Consider the following 22,871-nt stretch of genomic DNA (forward strand, 5'->3'; position numbering starts at 1 on the left):
TACTTGTTTTGAATGTGCATATGCATTATGTCACTATTAATTGTAATATTTCTTAGTATTTAATATTATATCAATATTGTACTTCATGTACGTGTTAACATTTATTTGACTTCAATTTACTTTATTTTATGACTTCATGTCTACTTCGAATCATGCTGCATGAGCATTGTATTACTCTGACATCCCTCAACATAATATATTTGAGTCCAAACCCTGTAGGTGGCATCCAAGACAATGAGGAACAGATACAACAATTGGCCGTTTATACTATGTTGAACTTTCAATGGATTCTGTGATATTTTGTTTGAGGTTACTACTCCTCTACATAAAAGTAGCAAGATCCTTTACAAAACGATTTTTTGTCTATTAACATAAATTACATTAAAATACACTGCATAATATAGTTGCACTCTGAAAATGTCTTCCTTTATGCGCATTAGATGCATTAGATATACATACACAGGTTTTTTCCACTAGTATAATATATCATCATCAATGTCATCTTCCTCCTCAAGCTCAGAGTTTCCCTGTTCATGTGACCATCACATACTCTTTACCCATCAAATGTATACATATCACAGAATGCAAAGTGAGGCACTGTCTGTGACACTGTTTGTGGCAGTTACATTAATACACATGTACTTGCATTGCATGCAATCTCCATCTGTTTCTGTGTCCAACACATTCACTACTCCTGCTCTTGCGATGCTGCCATTGCCAATAAAGCCACTCAAGCATAGTGCTCACTTACTGATCCTTGTCCCACTATTCAGTGCTGGCAAGTGAACCAATTCTTGAACAATTCTTGAAAAGCAAAGGGCAATTCAATTAGGCGGTTTCATATCCATTAGGCTTAACAGGACCACAGCCAAGATGATGCCTGATTCTGGATTCAAAGTGCTCAATTCAGAACTGTAGTCTGTCTCCACCAGGAACAATCTAGATGTGATTCTAGATATGGTTCTACCGGTGGTGGTGGTGACAGTAACCTGGTTAGTCCTTTCATCATGCTACTACTTATGTTCTCAGCTTTATAGGCAGTTGGAAACTGGTGGAGGCTTTGTTATCACTGTGGGTCAGTCCTGTGGTGGTTAAGGTAGTCTTTGTGGTTTCAGTTTACAAAGAGTCAATCCATAGCTGGGAACTGTGGCAGCTGATAGTGTTCCTGTTCCTCCTGATAGTGGCATTGCTACCTGGTGTGAGCGCAATTAATCATTGTTGCAGGTGAATGGTGAAGCAGTGTTTCACATCCCGTTATCTCATATGCGACAGCTTCTTCTTTGCCTGCCACTTTCATTATTATTGAGTCCAATAATCAGAAACCTGAAGTCCAGACTGATCATCCAAATGCCAGGTCAGGAAGCCAAAAACAGTGTACACTTCCAAGTGTGACGTGCAAAACAGTGTTCATGTACACCATACAAATCCAGGGAACATAACTAAACGTAACAAAAAAGCAAAAGATAAAATACAAGTACTTCAACCCTAATCAATCTAAATATGTGGAATACAGTCACCATGATCTTACAACAACAAAAACAAAACAAAAAAACAATCACGTGCAAAAGCCGAGTATCTTAGAACACGCTGCCTGCATTTCTTTATATGACTTGCATGGAATATCCACAGTAAACGTGAGAGAAAACTGTATTCTGCATATGAAGATGCCTCCTTTAAAACAGCTGAGTTGGGATTATAATAGTCAGTCAATTGAGTAATTAAAAGGGATGTTCCTGCTCTGACTGTGAGAAGTTAACTTTATGAACCGCGACTTAAGCAATTAGGTAAACACACATATAAGCAGCATAGAAGTATTTTTCGCAGTCAGGTTCACTTTATGTCGCAGCAGGCCTGCATCTGCTTTCATTGAGGGAATTTCAATTACGCAGTTTCCCTCTGAAATAGGGAGGTTTGCAAGTCAAGTGTATCACCTCGTATACAACAGATATCAGAGTGCTATTTGAGCAGTTATGTGGAATTAAAACCAGTGCAGTGGCCATTTGTAATCGTAGCAAATGATTTGGGCAGGGTTAGTAGTGTGGGTTATTGGTGCAGTGAATACTGTTACTATATGTATCATTGCTAGGGTTATGTACACCACTGTCTACAGAAAGGCAAGTTGTGTGTTAGGTTACAGCCTCACCAGCAAAGTAACGCCCAATGGACATTTATGTTGAACGAGATCACTAGTGTTTTATATGCAAGGGGACCAGAAGGCGCATGTGGCACAGTAAAGTCCATCTTCGGCAAACAAACTGTACACGATCGGTGGTAGGACCAAACGTGAAAGAAAGTAGAAATGATGAGGTCTCAAAAGATGACGTTGAGGCACTATCATTAATGACTCGGGATCAGGTAGTGGCTATGATAGCAATACATTAGGGCTTACATACCTATGAAAACAAAGGGCAGAATGATATTAATGAATTACTTTCTCCACCTTCTCCCAATAAAGATGATACTGATTTCACCTGTTGATGTTTTTGGACAAAATAAAACAATATTCTTGCATTCCAAACACGTGTCACTAATGGCCCTTATTGACACGTGTTTCGGCCCAGACGGCCTTCCTCAAACAGCGCTAAATGCATTCCAAGTCATTTGCGTTGGCTAGACGAGTAATACTAATGAATTTAGTATTTGAAACTCAAGGGACATTTACCTTTTGCAACTAATTTTCCAGACTTGCATGGTCTTTTTGTGAGTCTTTTGGTCGCCAAGGAGACCAGCTGTACCCATCAGCCTGGGTTCACCTGTAGAAATATCTTTAGCCTCAAATTGCTCATGATGCAAAAGTGTGAGTGCAAATATTGGTTTCTGATGGTGGCGACAGCACTGACCTCTTACTGTCTTCAATCATTGTTCTTGTTTCTGAAAAGAGGTAGACAGCAATTTGCTGTGCCCTACAGATAGGGCTGGACTTCACGTTGGTAATTTACCTGGGGTACATTTCTGTACTAATTATTTTCCACTGTCTTCACTGTTCCTCCCATTATTTGCAGAACAAATCATTTTTCATGTTTGTATTTAGAGGAATAGAATGTCTGTTAAGGCAGGTAATAACAGCAGTGGCTCATTTTACATATACCATATTTATGCCCTCACAGATCTATTTCAGAGGCTCATGATCATTCTTAGACAAGGAAAGACACTCAGAGGAGGTTTGCTCCCTTTATTTTCATAGAAATTGAGGTGTGATAAAATGATTTACCGATCAGGCAAAGAACCTATACATTGCACAGGAATGAAAATGGAGGAAGGACTCAGAGCTGTATCATTGCTGTCATTGATGACATAAATAACTTGTATTTCCATTTCCATGGATAAAAGGGGATAGGCTAGGCAGCTCCTTTTTCTTATGACAAATGTAATGATGATGATTATTCTAATAAGGACGGACATACGGAATGGTATTAGAACTAGGGGACATGTTCCCTGATGCTAACTTTAATCGAAAGGATATATTGTTGCCTTAGTGCTTATTCCAAGCAATCTGCACTTGCACTGGTGCAAGTGGTTTATGTAATGCTGTGGGATTAGGTGAGTTATACATTCACACCATACTGTGGACCTCAGTTCTGCAGCATTTACTTAAAGTGTTTATCTTACTTGCCTCGCTTTTTGATTTGCTATGAATAAGTTTTAACACGTAGGTTGGGACATTTCTCTTGTAATATAGTTTTCTACACATTTGTAAAACAATTAAAAAAAACAATAATAATAATGCTAATAATAATACTAATAATAATGAAAATAATAAAGTATGACCCCATTGAGAAAAGTGGACAGTTTCCCACTCTGTGAAATACACATGATCGCACTAGCGCTGTTATTTCAGTTTAGCCAGGGAATTCTAGGCACATTCGACAGCTATAGGCGGCAATTGAAATGTAACGTTGGCAATGCTATATCTGAATTTGTTTTAAGATGCCAAGGGCTACGGTGCAGTCTAAGAAACAACTACCAAGCCAGTACTCTATCTGTCTCTCACTAATAAGCATGGGAGGTGATGTTCCCAGTGTGCCTTGCTCAGAAATGTTCATGTTTGAATAACTATTACATACATATTTGTCAAATAACAAGCTCTGTGGTCACTCTTTTTTTTCCCATAGTGCTATTTGATCTTATGCACAACAGTCAGAAGCACACATTAATGAGTGTTTTCTATTGCACTCCTTTCTCTCATAGGTGATGTATTTACCGAATGAGGGTGATTTACGCATAGTGTGAGAGACAGGCTTATTTACAGACAAAGACGTATTTATAAACCAAGACAGAAAGATGTATTTACACTCTGCAGACAGCATGAAAAAACAAGGACACCTGAGACCATGGTAAGTGACCCAAAATACATGCTTACAGGGTCTCATAACGTACAGTTTGGGGAAAATGCCCCCGCCTCCCTTTAGCCCAGTACCAGGACCCTTCAGGCCATGCCCAGCACTTACACCAAATACCCTTGTTAGAGCCTCACCTTGATTCCCCATCTCACTTAAAAAAACTAACCAGAAGGAGCTATGTGAAGGAAAGGTGTTGCAAGCAACACGAGCATTGATCTTGCTGCGTGTGGCATATTCTAGGTTTTTGATACAATAGCTGGTCGTATTAATTAATCATCGTGGCTATGGCAATAGCGAGCCTGGCCCCCATCTCTCTTGCAGCAGTATTCTCATCACTATTTGTTCTGCAAGATCTACTTTGTAGTCAATATTTTCACCACCATGTTGCAGGTGGTGGTGTTACTGCGTGCTGCAACAGGCCGCTGTTTGGGAGCAAAGGTAATGCTGCAGCGCATACACAGATTTAATTAGTACAAGCATGAATCCTGTTTCATGAAGCAGCATAGCCTCTTGGATGTCAATAACATTGTTTTCCTTCACTTTCATCAACTATACACAGGTCAACAAAAAATGTTGTTCCGTTTACATCAAAGGTATCAACAAAACAGCTTTAACGAAGTTATCCAAAAGAAGCATCTTAGCACTGAGCAGACTAAATTCATGAAACACCACTGAGTGGACACAATGGCTGTATCAGCAATTAGTGATGTTCAATATGGGAAAACGCACAGGTCCAAGTCTTTGATTTTTCAAATGTGTTAAAGGATGTCTGCATGAATTATTAGGGTGATTGAAGCATGAGGGTCGATATTTCAAGGGAAATTACATTTACTTAAAATTAGCACAAATATGCATTTAAAAATGGCTTTAGTTTTGTAATGGTACAAAATAGTAACATGGGAAGAATGTGCCACAATTGTGAGATCATTCACTTTCTAATCAGTATACTGTGAGGGGTCAGTAATGCAAGGCGGACAGCTGTTTGAAGATTTATCAACACATGCCATCTTATTCTCAAAATAAATGTAGCAAAATGCCTCACTAGCCCTACTCTGCTAAAAATGTCCTTGTCTACCCGAAGATAAGGGAAAACACTCTAACATAGGATATCTGGCCCTCACACTAAGCAACAGATACACAATGAAAATATATGGCAATACAACTTAACATAAACAACATTCACAGTTTCTGAATAACCTTCTGATGTCCTAGGTGTATTCCCTTCCCCAGGATTCAAAGTTAAATCTGCTAATGTTCACCCAAAGAAAGAAATGTTTCAAATCAGTTCTTGATGTTTCAAAGTCAAAGTAAGGTCTGTTAACCAACGTTTCAATGGAAGCAAATCTCTTCTACTTGGTGAAATATCCACTTTCAACGTCGACCACATGGAACCAATGGTTATCCCAACCACATTGATTTGTCACCTCTTTAAAAAGACCTGCCACAGTTCAAAAGGAATGCAATATCCACAACTGTCAGTGATACACAGTTCTTGTTTAACAGTTAGTATTTCCTTAGTTACAGTTTTATAATGCGCAGTGGTATATCTGTCAGGGTGATGTCATAGTATTTCTGCTTCAACAACTTCACTTCTTCTTGGTTCACTATGCGAACAGTCACTTTTGTCTCACAGTACTCTACTATGTTTAAACTACTACTATGTTGCATCTACTGACAACCAGATATACCACCACAGCTTCAGTGTTTTGGACTACTACTACAACTCCAGTGCTGTGTACTTCTAGACAGGCTTCCACAAGATACATTTTAAAGTACTTCACCACCTTCAAGTAGGAAAGGCACTCTTCCTCTGAACATCCTGCTCCAAAAAGGGCAGCCTCTTTGCCTTTTGTGTCTGTCTGCCACAACAATAACCTTGGTTTGCCTTTAAGACTCAGTTCCCTCTGTATTCTACAGTCTTTGGCACTACAGGTTGTATGAACTTCAAAATAGTCTTTACAAGCAGCCAGTTTCCCTTCCACAACTCAACCTTCACCTTTCTGCCAGCTATCAGCGCAAGTAATTACCCATAAGCCTCAGAGCCACTCTATTAGCTTCATTTAATGCTTGCACACCTGTATCTTACGCCAGTTGAACTGTTATTGGGTTCACAATATGAGTTTGCTTTTTAACTCTGGGAAAGGCTGGTTCCACTCTTATTATGGGAAGAATCTTGGCGTGGGCAATGTTTGCCCTCTTCCTCAATAGTGAATATACTTTAACTTCTTATAGATGAAAAGGTGTGCCACATTAAAGTAAATAATAGAGTTCAGTCTTTCTTTAGGAATCACAAATAGGCACACACAACAACTCGGTGAGGCAGTTTTCACAATCAATGACTTCAACAATGGTAGCAATGTTAGGTATTCTGTCATGGTCTTTGCAACATTCGCTCTTCTTAATTAGTGACACGTGACCCCTTCTTCAGGTTTATGCCGTTGGTTAAGGGTTTAACAATGGGTTTAAGCAGCATTTGCTCTCCACAGGAGTAAAAGGACATTCCTAATATACGTGTGTGCTACTTTTCCATTGTTCATATATTATAACTTCAAGTAACAACTTAATCTCACTTTAAATCATACGTGAGTGAATAGGGAACTGGATACTGTTGCTGGCAATGCTTGTGCAATGTATAAGAATGCCAGGCTTCACTCACTGGCTTCTTTAACACTTGCTCTGCGAATCGCACTACTTCCACAACTTCTGCCACAAATTCTACTTCTTCTGGCTTCTTAGGGACATGCACCCTTCCTCTCTGCATGCTTCTTTTGAGTGGCCTTATGCGTATGGAGCCCCTCTCAATCCTGAGAGCCACGGCTTGACAACTGCTCCTCGCTTCTGTCTCCAACACGCTTGCTGTGCAATAACAATGGCAATCAGGCTCACATGGGGAAATTTGTGCTAAATGTGAGGTTAGTATATGACAGAAAATAGTTTTTAATCAACAGATATTTTTTCTAGTTTATATGTTCATTTCAATATAAACGTTCTAGATGTGTCTACATATGTTCATATGTTCCGGCCTTGTTCAAAAATAGATTAGATGTTTTTTGGGCATCTTCAGGACAGGAATTAGTTTGATTTTCAGACTGTAGCCTGAAGTGAGAGGGTCAGATTGGAACTTCGATTTTTTGCACAACAGGAGCTCGTCTTTCTATTGTCTCGGATCTTCTATTTTCCGATCGGCAGTATGGGTTTTTTTATTTCCCAATCTGTCTTCCTCAGTCTTCCATGGTCATTCCATAGTTGATCAGGATGAGTATTTCTTACTGATTTTTAAAAATGGAGTATTTTCCAAGTTGTTTTTTTTCTCCTATTTCCTTCCTCGATCACTTTGCTTCTTGCCTACATGGACTCTCTATCCAGTCAATACATATGTAATCAAGAAGCAAAGTGATTGAGGAAGGAAATAAGAGAAAAAAAACAAATTAGTTCTGAACTGGGATCTTATCTTGTGATGACCAGACCTTGTCCATGAGGGAGTCTGGAAAAACTTAAACCTGAGTCAGGCTGGCTTTCCAAAAAAGCGAGTAACAGATCAGGAGAGGTCAGCATTCATAGTGAGTATGAAAATTCCTCAAATGTAATTAGCTAAAACAGATAGTGTATGGGAGAATTTCAGAGGGCTTTTCCGCTAGGGGGCACTCATTCCAAAGGGAAATTCTTGCTATTTTTGTGTGAAATGTAACAGTGCATCCCATTATATTTAAAGTCTAAAGAGATTTGACTGTTTGTAGCGAGCATAACATTTTCTGTTCATAGAGCACAGGGGCTGACAATTAATTATTCACAGAATGTGAATATTATACTGTAGTTTAGTTGTTTGAGTCATATCCCATTTTTACTGTATTAAGGTTGAGGGAGATTGCATTTAGATGTTTAGATGGGACAAATATGCTTTTTCTGAGCTGTGTTAGCAGTTTAAAACTGATAGCTCTTCTGTACAACTTAAGAGCTGTTGTTAGTAAAGGAAAATCAAACCAAGGGGCCCCATAGTATTTTCACATATATAGTCAACAGTGGCCTGTTATTTGAAGGCAGGCCCCACCATATTCTAATTAGGAGTTTCTTGGTGGTGTGTGTGTGATGCTGGAAATGCTTTGGAGGGACAGGGCCTCCCTGTCTTTGTCCTGTAGTCCTTTTTCATTTGTGTTCTGTATTGTTTTCTGCCCAGGAGTCCATATGGGACTCCTGGCAGAGCATCTCTTCCTGTTTTTGGTTTGGTGTACAGACCATGGGATACCCGTATAGCACCCATGGGTGGGGGTGCAACCCTGTGCCCTTAGTGTATGTTTTTGGGCACCTGGGTGTGGCCCACAGAGCAGGGTATGGGCTGGTGGCAGCTCCATGCTGAATTTGACAGGTGCTCTGAGTATCCTCCATTTTGGGATATCCAGGCCCTGCCATTTGAATCAGTGATTCCTGATAGGAAACACGATGGCCGCTGTGGCCTCTTTCTTTCTATTGCCTGTTAACTTGTTTTCCCAAAGTCCTGGGAAGCCCTACTCTGTCCCTTCCCCCTGACTGGCTGTTGGGTGGAAGTTCCATATATGGTGTTGTTGTGAAGTCCAGGCCAGACTGGCTGGAGCCTTCCCAGTGACTGTATGTTGTGGGTACACCCTGTTGTCGGGACCTAGGTGAATGGAGTGTGTGACCAATATGCAGATTGTGTTGTGGATGTCTGGTTTCTGGTGTATGACACAATGACTGAGACAGCCCTGCCTGAACCTGGTATGAATGCAGTGTGTAGTGTTGAATGGTTGGGTACATGTCCCAATACACATTCCTTGTTGTGAGTGTCTGAGAAGGAGGAGTATGGCCTGAATGTACTGTATGCCTGATTGGCTGACTGACTGCATGAATGCCCTTCTGCATGATTGGCTGCTGAGTGTGACCCAGCAGTGTGGATGAGAGACAGAATAGTATATCTAGGGACCTCTCACCACTGGAAATTGTTCAGAAGCTGAGTTGACACTTGAAGTGTAACTGGAACTGCTTATGCATGACACCCAGCTTGAAGAAGAAGAACTGCTGCTGCATTTGTTTCGACCCGATCCAAAAGCTGTCGAGTTCATTAAGGACTGATCCGAGAGAGGACCTGGTTAGGCACCCTCTTCATGTGCTCTGAGGGACCATCGAGCACCGCTAACATTCGCCGAAGCTACCTGAGGTTAGACCCTGGAAAGGCTGTCGACCGGAGATAGGGATTTCCGAGGAGAACGAAGTAAAGCACCCGGACATCAACGCTGTCGAAGTCCATTGCCGTCAACCAGGGTTGGAGTATCACCGTAACCACTGGAGGCCTGTCAAAGCTGGGTTGCCCAGAAGAGGGGAACGGTTGAGGCCATGCCGCCGATGACCGGAGCTGCATGCTCCTTTGCCTAAGACTATTGATTCATGGATGCATTCGCCCACGCAGCCGCCCACCTTATCCCGCTGGAGAAGGCCAGGCCATCGACGTGCTGAGGAGCATCCGCCGGTGGGTTTCCATCCGCCCGAAGACCACAAAGACTTCAATGCCCTTGTCGGGCCACAGTTCTTCAGAAACTCTTTGTGGTCCTGAACAATCAAACATCGGAGTGCCCCGCAAACCTCATCCTCGCAGGACATCACCGACGAGCACCACCTGGATCGACGTCGTGGTCTCGGCACCATCGAACTTTTCATTGACGCCATCTACGCCAAGTTCACCTTCTTCAACGCCTTTTGACGATCCGTGGATCCTGCTTTAAAGTGAGTCACTCAAGAAGGATCAATCGACGCCTCATCGAAGAACTCTGTTCTACCAGGTACATTGGGGTGGGTAGAAACCTTATAGAAGGAAATACGACTTATAGAATGATATATGGACTGGGCTTGTAATATATCTTAAATTTACAGGTTGCCCAGGTGGGGGGATCTCCACACAGAATTGTGCCTAGTTGATAGGGGTCAATATTCTGCCCATTGTTCTAACCAACTGCTTTCCTCCTATATCTATTTTTCGTTACTTTTATTCCTTGATCTGTGTGACATTTGACCAGAGTATAGTTGATGCACTTTAATGAGATCTGATAATAATTGTGGTACCACTTTAGAACCGTATATATTTGCCATTGTGGATTTTCTGAGCACAAAGTGAGTTATTGTGATAGTGAACATAACCTTGAATATTAATTATATAAAGACTGTGTTTTAACTAATACAGTGTATGGACATTCCTATGTGGGGGCTTGGGGACTACACTGTACTTAAGAAACAGCCTGCATCACCTCCTGAGAAGCTAGGCCTTAATTGCTTGAGCGGCGCTACCCTATAGAGAATCTTGGCTGGGGTCCTCTGTGCCTCTCCTCTGCCATATAGAGAGCAGGAGTACAGACACCCCCCTCCAGTCTTTACAGCGTGTGCCCCCTGAAAGCCATTGACGATTAAAAAGAATTTGAGAAAATGAGGTAGCTAATTTGGGTCACTTTCACTCCTCTAGAACGTGATGCTAATGTGAATTGTATTCACATCTTACTCTTCACCTTGCACAGTTTGACCTGATTTTTAAAGTGAAGTGGGAGGGGTACTAATCCTTGTATTAGGAAAGCATAAAAACAAGTTCCTATCTAAAGTGGGTATACTGGCATCATGTGTGTTCTAAATTGGTAGCACTACCTTTCAGAACTGAACCATGTGCAGAATTTGCTATATATTGGCTGAAGTTGATTGTTAATTCTAGAGAGCATTAGTACAATGGCCAGTAAGCAGCATTATGGTCATAGGATTAAGTGCTGCTTAGATGTGACTTTGTATTTTTTAGGATTATAAGAAACATTATTAATGGCATATGATGAGAGACACAGGTAAAGGACTTTTGAGGAGGGACACACAGTGTATAGGTGTTGTTTGGTTATGAGCCCACCCATTTCTTGCCCATAGCCATGCTAATCCCTATGGCTATTCCCACACATTCCTGTCCCCACTCTCCCAAAACTCTTCTCATGTGAACTCTTTGAGCTTGCAAACTCGCGTTCATGAATCCTTTGAATTTGTAGATAGTTGTTGGTGCAACAATCTGACGTAAGGCCCTTGCTGCCTGGTTTTGGTGTGAGGGGGTGTTTCATTCCTTCCAATGGTTTGTGTAGGAAACTCTGACATGTTGATGTAAGGTGCAGGTTGCTTGGTTTTGGCGTGAGGTGGCATCTCATTCCGTCCGTTTGTGTATGAAACTTTAGGCTTAGATTTGCCATTGGCCGCACGAGCCGAATAGGCGTGGCTTGAAACCGTGTGGTCAGCACTTGGAGAACGTATACTTCTGCACTGTGAGTGGTCATGGCTGGCCCTCTGCGCTCTGATCCATCACAAAATGTAACTCGGCTTTAGGGTCCCCCAGTTGAACCCCTCTCCACCTAAGCGCCTAAGCAGTATTGGATACTTTGACATTTGGAAAATCAGGGTGGACTCCATAACCCTAAAAACAGACGCTTCCAGAATGAAATAAGGTGGTGAGTCCCATTAAATTGTTTCGACTGTCTTTCCTCATGTCCCAATTCTGAGGTGTTCGGAATCTCCTTAATCTCTTCCATCAGCAGCAAACCCACAGGTCATGACTCATACCCTCTTTACCATCACACCTAAAAAAATCAAGGGACTTGTGTCTAAGTCATATTGTGATACAGCAAGCATTTACTGATTCAATGCAGTGCGCCATTGGTGTCAGTAAATTTTTGGGGAAGCAAGATTTTCATTGACCAAAGAATTGTTTTTGCGCAATAATGTATCATGATGTATTGTTAGCGCATACCTACAATTTACCATCCAAACGTCTGAAGAGGAACAGTGTGTTTACTCAAACCTGTATTGCTGTACCCTCTTTCAGCCTCCTGGGTTGCTACCTAGTACAGTAGACTGCATTGGTTGGTTGTGTTAACGTCTTGAAGCTCCTTATTTACCCTGGGTTAGCTGTCGGGTTCCCCCCGACCATATAAGGACCAGTCCTGCTTTCAGTGCTTTTTTTATTTGCGTGCATTTTCTTTCAATATATATTTCAGTTCCAGCGAGTTTTTTGTCAACAGCACAACGAAAAGAAATGCATTTATGCGGACACTGAAATAGTAATGGATGCACTTTAAATCCCCAAGAAAGGAACCCTTCCCACTTGATCCACGTGATATTAATCGATTATGTAAATCTCATGTACTAGTCCAAAACTCGGTGTTGCAGCATGTGTGACACATTGCACAAAAGTGAGCTATTGTTGGATGCACTTTTAAGGATACACGTCTCTTGCTGCCAAAATCTTACATGCACCAATGTTCCCTTCCCTAGACTCCGCCCCTCGGTTTAAATCCCACCGTCACTAACTACTGCCTGGATGCTTGCAATTGATTTTAAATCCATTCCCTCACAGCACTCGTAACCTTGCCGGTGGCTGCCCGCGTTGTATGTAATCTTGTGTGCCTGAGAGATCACCTACAGCACTGGTGCTGTGCGGTGTCGTGCCCTATTCCCCGGGGCTCCAGGCATCTGGACATGAGTTAAGACCGAAAAGCAGCCCAGATCCTCTTAATGTAAAAGTCTCAGTCCTAAGCATGTTGTTTTTTAATAAGAAACACGTCTTGAAGAATAGATAGTCAATAGGAAGAGGAATGCACATCTAATAGAAACTTGAGACCGTAAGATTCACTCATTCAACCCATCATGGTGATGTGAGAAATGTAAAACATGTTTATTAATACACTTTCACAAACGTGTTATAGACCATGATAACTCCTCTCTTCCTCCCCAAAACAGTCTACCCACTCAATTGGTCTCACCCCAGGGCTTTCACCTCCAAGCCCATGGGTATCTGCCAAGGATTTGACGCAGGTATTAGACCAGTCAACACGCTACTGGTGTACTAAAAATGTCTTACCAGGACTGCTTTTAGCCACTCGATGTATCTGAACTGTCTGTCCTTCCATGAAGTCCTGTTTAAAATAAGCATTGGCAAAGCCAACATTTTTGGCTTGTGAATACTTTTGAAGCTCTTACCAGGCACTGCTATTGTATGTTCAGGTATTCACATCATTTTGCACCTGCTACCAACGATGGGTAGTTAATACTACTATGGCTGTGCATAGCAAGTGCTTTTCCAATGCCTACGCAAAAGCCCAAACTCTTGGCATTGCCAATACTTGTTTTCTCAAGTAGTGGTAGCGTGTTGCTGGTATCTGAAAATTATTCTTTGAAGTTGGATCAGTTGGGCAGATTGTCAAGGTGAAAAACATCATGATTGAAAATAATGTGTTCCATTGAATAAAACATGAACAGAAGTTTAAAAAGAACAGGCAGTCACTGAGTCACTGGATGTCCTCCTGAAGGTGATGCTTTTGTGTGTCATCAGATGAATGCAGAATGCTAATGTTGTCCTCAAATGTGCTCCTTGATTGGCTCTCATGTACACTCATGGCAAATTCAGATTTGCATACTTATTGTTTAAAATGCATAATAATACAATCAAATGACAGTGCTGCACTTCTGATCATGCCAATAATGTTTAGGAGCGTTTGAACTCATGTGTTCATGGCGCAGTTCCTCTCAACTGTACCCGCTGAACTGCAAACATTATTGGGATGGCATTAACAGGGCACTTTTCCAGGTGGAACTGGCAACCTGTTCCCTCACTCTCAGTCAGTCCCTCACTCTCAGTCAGATTATGCAGGGATGGAACCAATGTTCTTCAAATATTGCAGTAAAATTGACAAAAGCAGCGGGCGAGTCCACAACTCTGACAGAGAAGCAGAAAGGGCAAATAGTCCTGCCCATGGAGACAGGCAGCAAGCGAGCAGCCTCGAACATGAATCATGGGCCATCTTACAGAAATGTGGAACGAGTGGAGGTGCATTTAGAGCTGGACCACACATTTCTCTAGTACACGAAAGATATTCGTGCATTACGTGTTTGCACCAAGGCAAGGTTTTCCCCAGTAGCGGCACTACTGCAAAACGTACCCTGATGCAAAAATGCACTGTAATCAATGGTTGTCCACTTGCACTGATGTAACCTTTCTGGACTGTGGCTACTTAAATTCAGCAAAAACTCAGGAAAGCAAGCAGGTATAGGTTTTAAAGGCAATCATTCCCTACAGTGTTAACGAGGTTAGTGTGCCCAAGGGCCACCATTATAAATGGAATCTCTACAACGTTTGTGTTAGGTTCAAAGCTCAAGTCATGCCTTCAAATGAGCCGACAACACACTTTCCCAACAATGGCAGTGACGGGAAATCCATTGTGAGTTCATCTGCTGGTAGACAAGTATCAAAGTAAATATTCTACTAAGATTTTTTGGGTCCCATCAAAATATTGAGGGCAAACTGTACCCTCTCATTTGGAGCTTTAACTAGAAAGTTGTCTTAGAATTGAGTGAGTCTGAAAACTGGACCCAATACTTAGCTTGGTCTTGGATCCAGAGAACAAGCATGAATTTCATTTTTCGAGAAATACACTTTTTTTAAATGTGTTTTTAGTTCATAGAACCTTTAAACGTTTGTATTACACAAATACAGCAAATCATACTAAATGCAATTTCATTAATCTATTTATAAATAAATCCATAAAAATAAATTTACCATCATTTATAAAAAATAAAAAAAAACACTGTAAACAAGTTGCGGCAACCTTTCCTCAATAATTATACTTCATTAACACTTTCCAATGAAGTCTCTATTCTCAACCATCATAAGGACCGCACCTTTCAAAGAGGTGGTGGCGTGGCCCTCATCGCCAGGGAAACCTTTGCTATTAGGGAAATGGCAGGGCAACTTGACCACAATAGTGACTACCTCCCACTCAAAATCAATATTTCTCCTAACTGCACCATAACTGTGCACATTGTCTACAGACCTCCGGGTCCTTGCACTGACTTCCATGACACCCTCATCTTCGCACTGTCTAACAACATCAAAAAGACTTCACAGGTCATACTCCTGGGCGACTTCAACTTGGGGCTCAATGACCCTAAGGACCCCCTTGCCAAAACCCTCAAGAACGCCCTATCCACCCTGGGCTTTGCGCAATCTGTCTCTGACTCCACCCACATCAAGGGGCGCACCCTCGACTGGATCAGTCAACATAGCTGCTCACTACTTGTCACGGAAAACACGCCCGTCCCATGGTCTGACCACCACTACATCCAATTCAACCTTCGCACCAAAAAAGAGACCAACTCACCTCCCGCCCCCTGCCCAGCTACTCTCGCCAGGAGCTCCCGCCAGCTCACAGCCGAGAATCTAGCACCCTACCTCCGCAACCCCGCCTTGCAGGCCCCATTCTCCAACAACCCAGAAACCCTAGCCAACACTTTCAAAGAAGTCATCACCCAAGCAGTTGACGCCGTTGCGCCATTGACGCTCAAAAAAGCTAAGAAAACCAAACACGCTAATTCATGGTTCTCCAAAGAACTCCTTGAACAACGGGCGCAAAAGAGGATTGCCCTCTCCATTTGGAAAGCTAACCCTTCAGAAACCACCAAAAATGCGTTCAAAGCCATCTCTAAATCCTACAAAACTAACATCACCCTAGCTAAAGCTGCCTCCTTCAACGCTAGGATCTACGATGCCAAATCTGGGTCAAAGGAAATTTTCACCATATTCAGGGAACTGGAAAAACCATCCTCTCCTCCTCCTGCTCTCATCAAAGATGACAACTGGTGCAATAGCATTCAATCCGCAATGCTAGACAAGCTTAACACTCTTCAAACTAAAATTCGTGGCCACCAAAAAGCCCTTTCCCGCCTCATAGCTAACCTACATAGTCAACCCACCACACCGTCCACCACTAATCCCTCTCCATCTTTTGACTTCAAAGATATTACTGAGCACGAGGTCATCACCCTGCTCAAGTCCATCAAACCCTCCAACTGTAAGGGAGATGCCTGTCCAGCTAGTCTCATTAAAGACTCAGCACAGATCCTAGCTCCTTTCCTTACAGCATTCATTAATTCATCCTTCCAGTCTGGCCACGTTCCAACCGGACTTAAGGAGGCCTGGGTACGCCCACTCCTCAAAAAACCCTTGCTGGACCCAACGATCCCGGGGAATTATCGACCTATCACCACTGTACCCTTCCTGCTGAAAATCTTGGACAAAGCAGCTTACCTGCAAGTCCAAAAGTTCCTTGAAGAAAACCGTCTCCTTGGCCTGCGGCAATCTGGCTTCCGCCCACGACACGGCACCGAAACGGCTCTCTTGGACCTAAAGAACCAAATGGACGATCTAAGAGATGCAGGGAAACCTGCTCTCCTTCTGCTCCTGGATCTATCCGCCGCCTTTGACCTGGTGGACCACAACACCTTGTGTCACCATCTAGCTACCCAAGCTAACTTTTCCCCCAAAGCTTGTGAATGGATTTCCTCCTTCCTCCATGAAAGGGCCATGAAAGTCTTCTCCGACTCAGCCTGTGCCACCCCTAGCCACATCACCTGCGGTGTGCCTCAGGGCTCATGTATCGCGCCCACGCTCTACAACCTCTTCACGAGGCCACTGTTCAGCATCCTTGACTCCCTGGGCATCTCGTATACCAACTATGCGGATGACACCCAGGTCCTCATCCCACTCACAGGCGACTACCTGGCGGATACTAAAACTCTTACCACCATCTACTCCACTATCCAATCATGGATGGCAGACAACTGGCTATGCCTCAATAGTGAAAAAACCGAACTCCTCCTCATAGGAGCACCTTCCACGTTGGGGAACCTCGGTGTACAGTACTCTTCCTTCACTATTGACAACATTCCCATCAAGGTCTCCAATCATGTGAAGACACTCGGAGTCTACCTAGACTCCGACTTGTCAATGGATAGACAGGTCAATGCCATTGCCTCCTCCTCAGCCTATTACTCGAAAGTCCTCAACGCTGCCAGACCTCTCCTGTCACGCCAGAATTGCCTCACCATTGCCAGGGCAATAATTGGATCTAGGCTGGACTACTGTAATGCCCTACTCGTTGGGACCTCCAATAAGAACCTGGCCAAACTTCAGCTAGTGCAAAATAATGCACTTAGGGCTGCCACAGGCACCGCGAGAAAAGACCACATCTCAGAAGTCAGAAGACAGGCACACTGGCTTCCGGTGAAAGAGAGGATTGTTTTCAAAACACTTGCCCTCACCCACAAATGCCTCCATGAACTTGCTCCACCCTACCTGACCCAAAGAATCACCAAGCACTCTGCCACCAGACCATTAAGAACGTGCTATTCCAACACGATTGTCACGCCCAAATCACGCAAGGTGCGCGCCGGTGGTGCCAGCTTTCCCACGCGGGCCGCCACCCACTGGAACGCACTGCCACCTCACATCAGAATGATTGAATCCCACCAAGCCTTCCGCAAAGCGGTTAAAACCAAGCTCTTTGTATGAAAAGTACCTGACTGCATTCTGTCACTGTATTATGATTATCATTCTTCACTTGTAACTATGCCTGTAATTATGTATCCATAAGACCTCTCGTCTCATGCATATCTGCTGAATTAAGAATCCAACACTTACTTGTAACAGCGCCTCGATGCCCATGGGCTGCAAGTGCGCTATACAAATGTGAATAAATAAAATAAATAATATTTAGCCTATGATTCGTCACCATTACACATTTATTTAAAAAATGGCAACACTTTACATCGTTCAGCCAATGCACATACTCACACAAAGAAAACATGCACAAGTGTCCTACATTCCTACAACTGGTCAGAAGGTGTTGTGCTGTTTCTACTAGTTGTGGAATTCCGCAAATCCTACAACCTCTACTTTCCATGTGTATCCCTACACAAGCATCCTTTATCCCAAGTACTGGCGGCAGGGCCAGCTCAAATATGTTTATAGATCTTCTTAAAGATCGAGTATATGAAATTGTCAAGTACTTTTGTGGAAAGAGATAAGTTGTCTGAATCGCCAGATACACTTTGCAATTTTTCAGAACTGCCGGATGACTATGGTTCAAACGCCAGTCCCACAATTGTTATTCCTGGTGAAATCTATAATCAGGATTCCTGACTCTTGCTGCCAGTCTGGTGACCGTCGAATAGTGGCAATGCATTGTTAGTATACTCTTACGATCCCTGTGAGGCTGAAACCTGCCGTTTGTTTTGCAAACACTTTTGTCATAGTGCTAAGGGCCCTTCCTTTAGCAATTTTTTCTTGTTGCAGGGTATTACTATTCATCTTTTCATCCATATTTGCCCCTAGTTACCCATAGATAGATGTTTTCTTGTACCCTCTCAATATGAATGCTATTCACGTTACAGTGTGCACAGTTTGCTTTTTAATTGGAGACAAAGATCATATATTTGGTCTTTAAGAGATTTGACATCAACTCGTTCAGAGTACCAAAACTGTGCAATTGTTTTGCAGATAAATTTACATCCACAATTGTCTGATTCAATATGACCAGGTCGTCTGCATAGGAGACCAAGCCAATTCCCTATGTTCCTATTGTAGGCAGGAAATTATTCACTTCCCCTACGCCATCCCGAGTAGTCTGCCATGTAAAGGTTGAATAGCATGGGCGCCAACACACATTCCTGTTTTAAATAATTCCTAATGGGTATGTCCTTACCTATTATCAACTTGGATTTATTTTATTACTCACAGCAAATCGACCGGTATTCCCCAACGTTCCAATTTTTTCCATAATGTGTCATGATTATCTATGTCGAATGCTGATTTGAAGTCAATAAACAAAACATGCATAGGGGTACTCACTGGGGTTCTTGCTTTGTTGATGAGGACATTAAAAAACAGCAGATCCTGCAGATCACTGAACCAGATCTAAAACCAATCTGGAACGGGCTGAGAATTTGGCATTCAGTCGTCCACATTTTTGACCTGTCCAGTATTAAATTCCAAAACAACTTTGCCGACGCATCAAGCATGAACAGTAGTCTGTAGTTCATGGGATCATTTTGGTGTAATTTCTTGTAAACAGGGAGCAATATAGACTTTTTCCACCTATTTGGTAAACTTTCCTTCTCTGCATATCAGCCTTAATAGTTCACAAAGTAATTGACCCCATAGTTCAGGATTTCGCTTCAATACCCAATTTGTTATCCCATCTAGACCAGAGGCCCGAAAACCCTTCCATTTTCTGATCTTCTCAATAATCTACTTTCTGTCCATATTTATATTACATGGCTCACAGTTCCTCATTAAAGGAGGTAATGACTCCTGTCTACCCTCACTGAACCTCTTTAAGCTAAATTGTATCCATGTTTGTTCATCAGTTAGCCTCCTTACTGCACGCCCCTGAACTTGCTCAGTGTTCTCCAGAATTTGTGTGTATCTGCTGTTGTAATTATTTTTAACATCTGCTTCCATCATGCATGTCTACCCAGTTTCTATCATTCTTTTCTTTTTCTTAGCCTTGCAAGACCTTCAGATCCATGGTTATTTCTTATTTTTGGTTGTGTTTGATTTGCTTTCTTAATTTCCTCTTTATCACCCTTATTACTGGGTCATGGGCTCTTATTTTCTTTAAATACCCTTTAAATGTGTAGCTTCGACCTACTGGTATTATTTTCATAATTCGATTTTTGAGGGACTCAAAAGCTTTGCCCATGGTTTTGTAACGGTTTATTGAGAAGCCACCCTCAACACAGGGTGTTCCTTCCCTCCCCACTCAAGTGGTTATGCAACAAACTGTTTAACAGATTATTTTTTAGCCCTTTCTCAGACACATATCATGTCACTTAGATCCCTCTCCCTTGAGCTATTAATGAGCCAAGAACCAGCCAGTGTACAGGAAATATGTTGGTATTTATCTAAATTAAAAGTAGTAGAAATTAGCACAAAAATATCATCAAACACCACTTTATCAATGGCACAGCACAATCAACTTCTCTCAGCATAAATACATCACAAAAGTGAGTTAAAAAGAACACAATCACAATCCTTCACTTTCTTCAAATTTCACTTCATAAAACAAGTGCATTTCCTGCAGGCTCAAAAGGCTCGCAATAGAATTTCCGGATTGGTAATGATTACTTTGCCCACATTTTTGTTAAAAAAAAAAACTAAAAAAAAACACAGGTTGATTCATCAGTTTGATCTTCAGACCCCCTCCCACTTGCTTTTGTCTACGAGAAGTCAGACAGAAAAATGGGAATGATTTGGGGAATTTTGGTTTCAGTACCCCTTCACTGGAAGGACTGTGTTGGGGAAGCTGGATAAAAAGGTTGGACTGATTTAAGAACAAAGACACCCCCCTTCCTTAAAGAAGTCAGGGTCAGCTGGACAACAAGGATTACCCAATTCATGTATAGGCTATAGTTTTCAGCACACACTGGGAAGTGAGCATTGTTAATTTCTAATTTTCACAAAATTCACCCTGTAGTGTTCTGCCAAATGGGGAAGTACTTACATTAATATCTTTGAGTTAAATAGGCTAAGAATCTACACAGTTTTGCCCCCCACCCCCACTATAAAGTGAAAGGATTCAAGGCAAACAGACTCCCCCACCTTTTGGTTTCATAGGGCTCAGTTCTACTTACATAGAACACCTCTGTTTACAGTTCAGGAATCCAGCTGCATCTAGGGACACTCTGCTAAGGTATGGCAGGGGTCTGGTCACTCCACTCTCAGAGATGGCCTCCTGTTCTCTCCACCACAGATCCCAGTCAATGTTGAGGCCTTCCTGGAGATAGCTCCACCCAGATGTATTCTCAGCGATCTCCTCTGGTGCTTCCTTCCAACTGTCAGATGGTAAGTTTTAGTAGCCCACTCTGTCTCTCTGTATTTCTATTCTTCTCTGTCCCTGTGTCCTAGTTCATTCCCTATTATATAGCAGCGATAACACCACCAATTTTACAATTCTGGGGAAGTACCCTGCAATAATTCCTGCCACTAGGTTTGGGTAGTTACCCTTCTCTCTCCTCCCAAACATAGCCTCCAAGTCAGGATTGGTTTAGGAGTCTGGAGCAACATATGGCAATTCAATTTGTAATTGTCCTTTGTTCTCCTTTCAACTGTTTGGAATAAACTAGTTATGTATCACAACTTAATAATTTTAGAAGGAACTGCCATAATGGATATGTTTTTGATTCAGCTAATCATGGAGAATTAGATAAATCCACCACCAAGTCTGTAACATGCAGCATGGCCATGTGGCACCTTTCTGACGTTTCCATAAAAAGCACAACAGTTATGAATATTGAAGTTATTAAGCATATCTCTAATTATATTATCCACCCGCTCATCAACTCTCACATTTGAAACATGTTCAGATCAGCCAGAAACACATTTTAGATAGCCATTACAGTTCCATGAGTTGCAGGTGGATGCATTTTATATCCCCAAAATTGCCTGGAAATTACATAAAAAATGGTACGTAGATGAAATCCATCTGCCTTATGATGGCTGAGAAAAAGGCCACCAATGATAATAGTCTTTTTAAATTAATTGTGAATATTCATGTGAGACAAATGCCCCTCCTCCTGCTTTCTGGCCATTTGTTTTCACTGGGTCAGCCTCTAACCATATTTGTTTTTTTTACTGGTCTTCTTTGTGTTGAAAGCTTGCTCTTTGATGTGGGTGTGCCCATTTTCACACATATTAGTCAAGCTCCAGCCAAGGGTAACTTTTCTTGAAGGCAATGCTTTCAGAGCCAGCAGGTCTGGAGAACAGTGCATTTTGACAGATTTAGCAGGGCATTTTATTGCAATTGGTAATCAGATGGGAGATGTGACATCCATGCTGGGAGTTGTAGATTTCCTTGTGAAGTTTTGCCCACAAACAAAAAAAGGGTCACCCTGTGGCTGACAGTTTTTCATGCAGACAAAGTGTCTCTTCAAATATCACTGGAGTTTTGTAGGTGAAACATAATATACATTGCTTTTTGTCAACCCGCAAATCATGTTTTGTTTTCCTGACACTTTTCTGAGAGCAGTGATACCATATCACTTTTCAAAACTGCTTTGATTTGCACACACCTGTGCAGGCCGTTTTTGTTTTCAATGTTTAAAAATCCTGTTTTCCATGTGACAGGAATCTTTGATTCCTCCTTCTTTTGTAAATTAAAATGCTGCTTATCCATTAGTAATGACAGGTAGGCCACTTTGACATGGCTCTTTAATTTTACTTGAGAAACAACAACAAAGATCAGACAGTTTTTGTTTCAGTATTGAAAATCCTGCCATTCATGTGAAAGGTACTTCTGTCTCGGGTCTTTAAATGCTCCCCACAGTTTCACCCACTCTGTATGATTCAGGCTTATTTAAGATATTTCCAAATTGTTCATTAAAGTGTTATATATTTCTATCAGTGCATGAGACTCTGTTGTCACTGTTATTTACCTGTACTTGTCCAATTTTCTTCCGCCTGAAGAGTAACAGAGACCATAGTGTTGTCACTGTATGGAGTAAGCCTCACATTCATATTTTGTGCTGTATCAAACCCTTCATTGTCCGCGAAGAAATAATCAAGGTTGGCCTCTGATCCATTGCCCATCCATGTGCTTTTTCTGGGCATATTGCCTTTACGTGTCCGTTCAACATGGTGAGACCCAATTTACTGGAGAAATGTAGGCAAGCTCTTCCTTG

General features: G+C 42.0%; 1 protein-coding gene across 2 annotated transcripts in view; it reads right to left on the minus strand.

Moving 5' to 3' along the window:
- EDIL3 (EGF like repeats and discoidin domains 3) overlaps positions 1-22,871 on the minus strand; it is a 1,821,558-nt gene that overhangs the window by 1,073,854 nt on the left and 724,833 nt on the right. The gene's annotated exons all lie outside the window — the stretch shown is intronic.

This window comes from Ambystoma mexicanum, chromosome 6p, assembly GCF_040938575.1.
Source record: "Ambystoma mexicanum isolate Mex_15411 chromosome 6p, UKY_AmexF1_1, whole genome shotgun sequence".
NCBI classification, from domain to species: Eukaryota; Metazoa; Chordata; class Amphibia; order Caudata; family Ambystomatidae; genus Ambystoma; species Ambystoma mexicanum.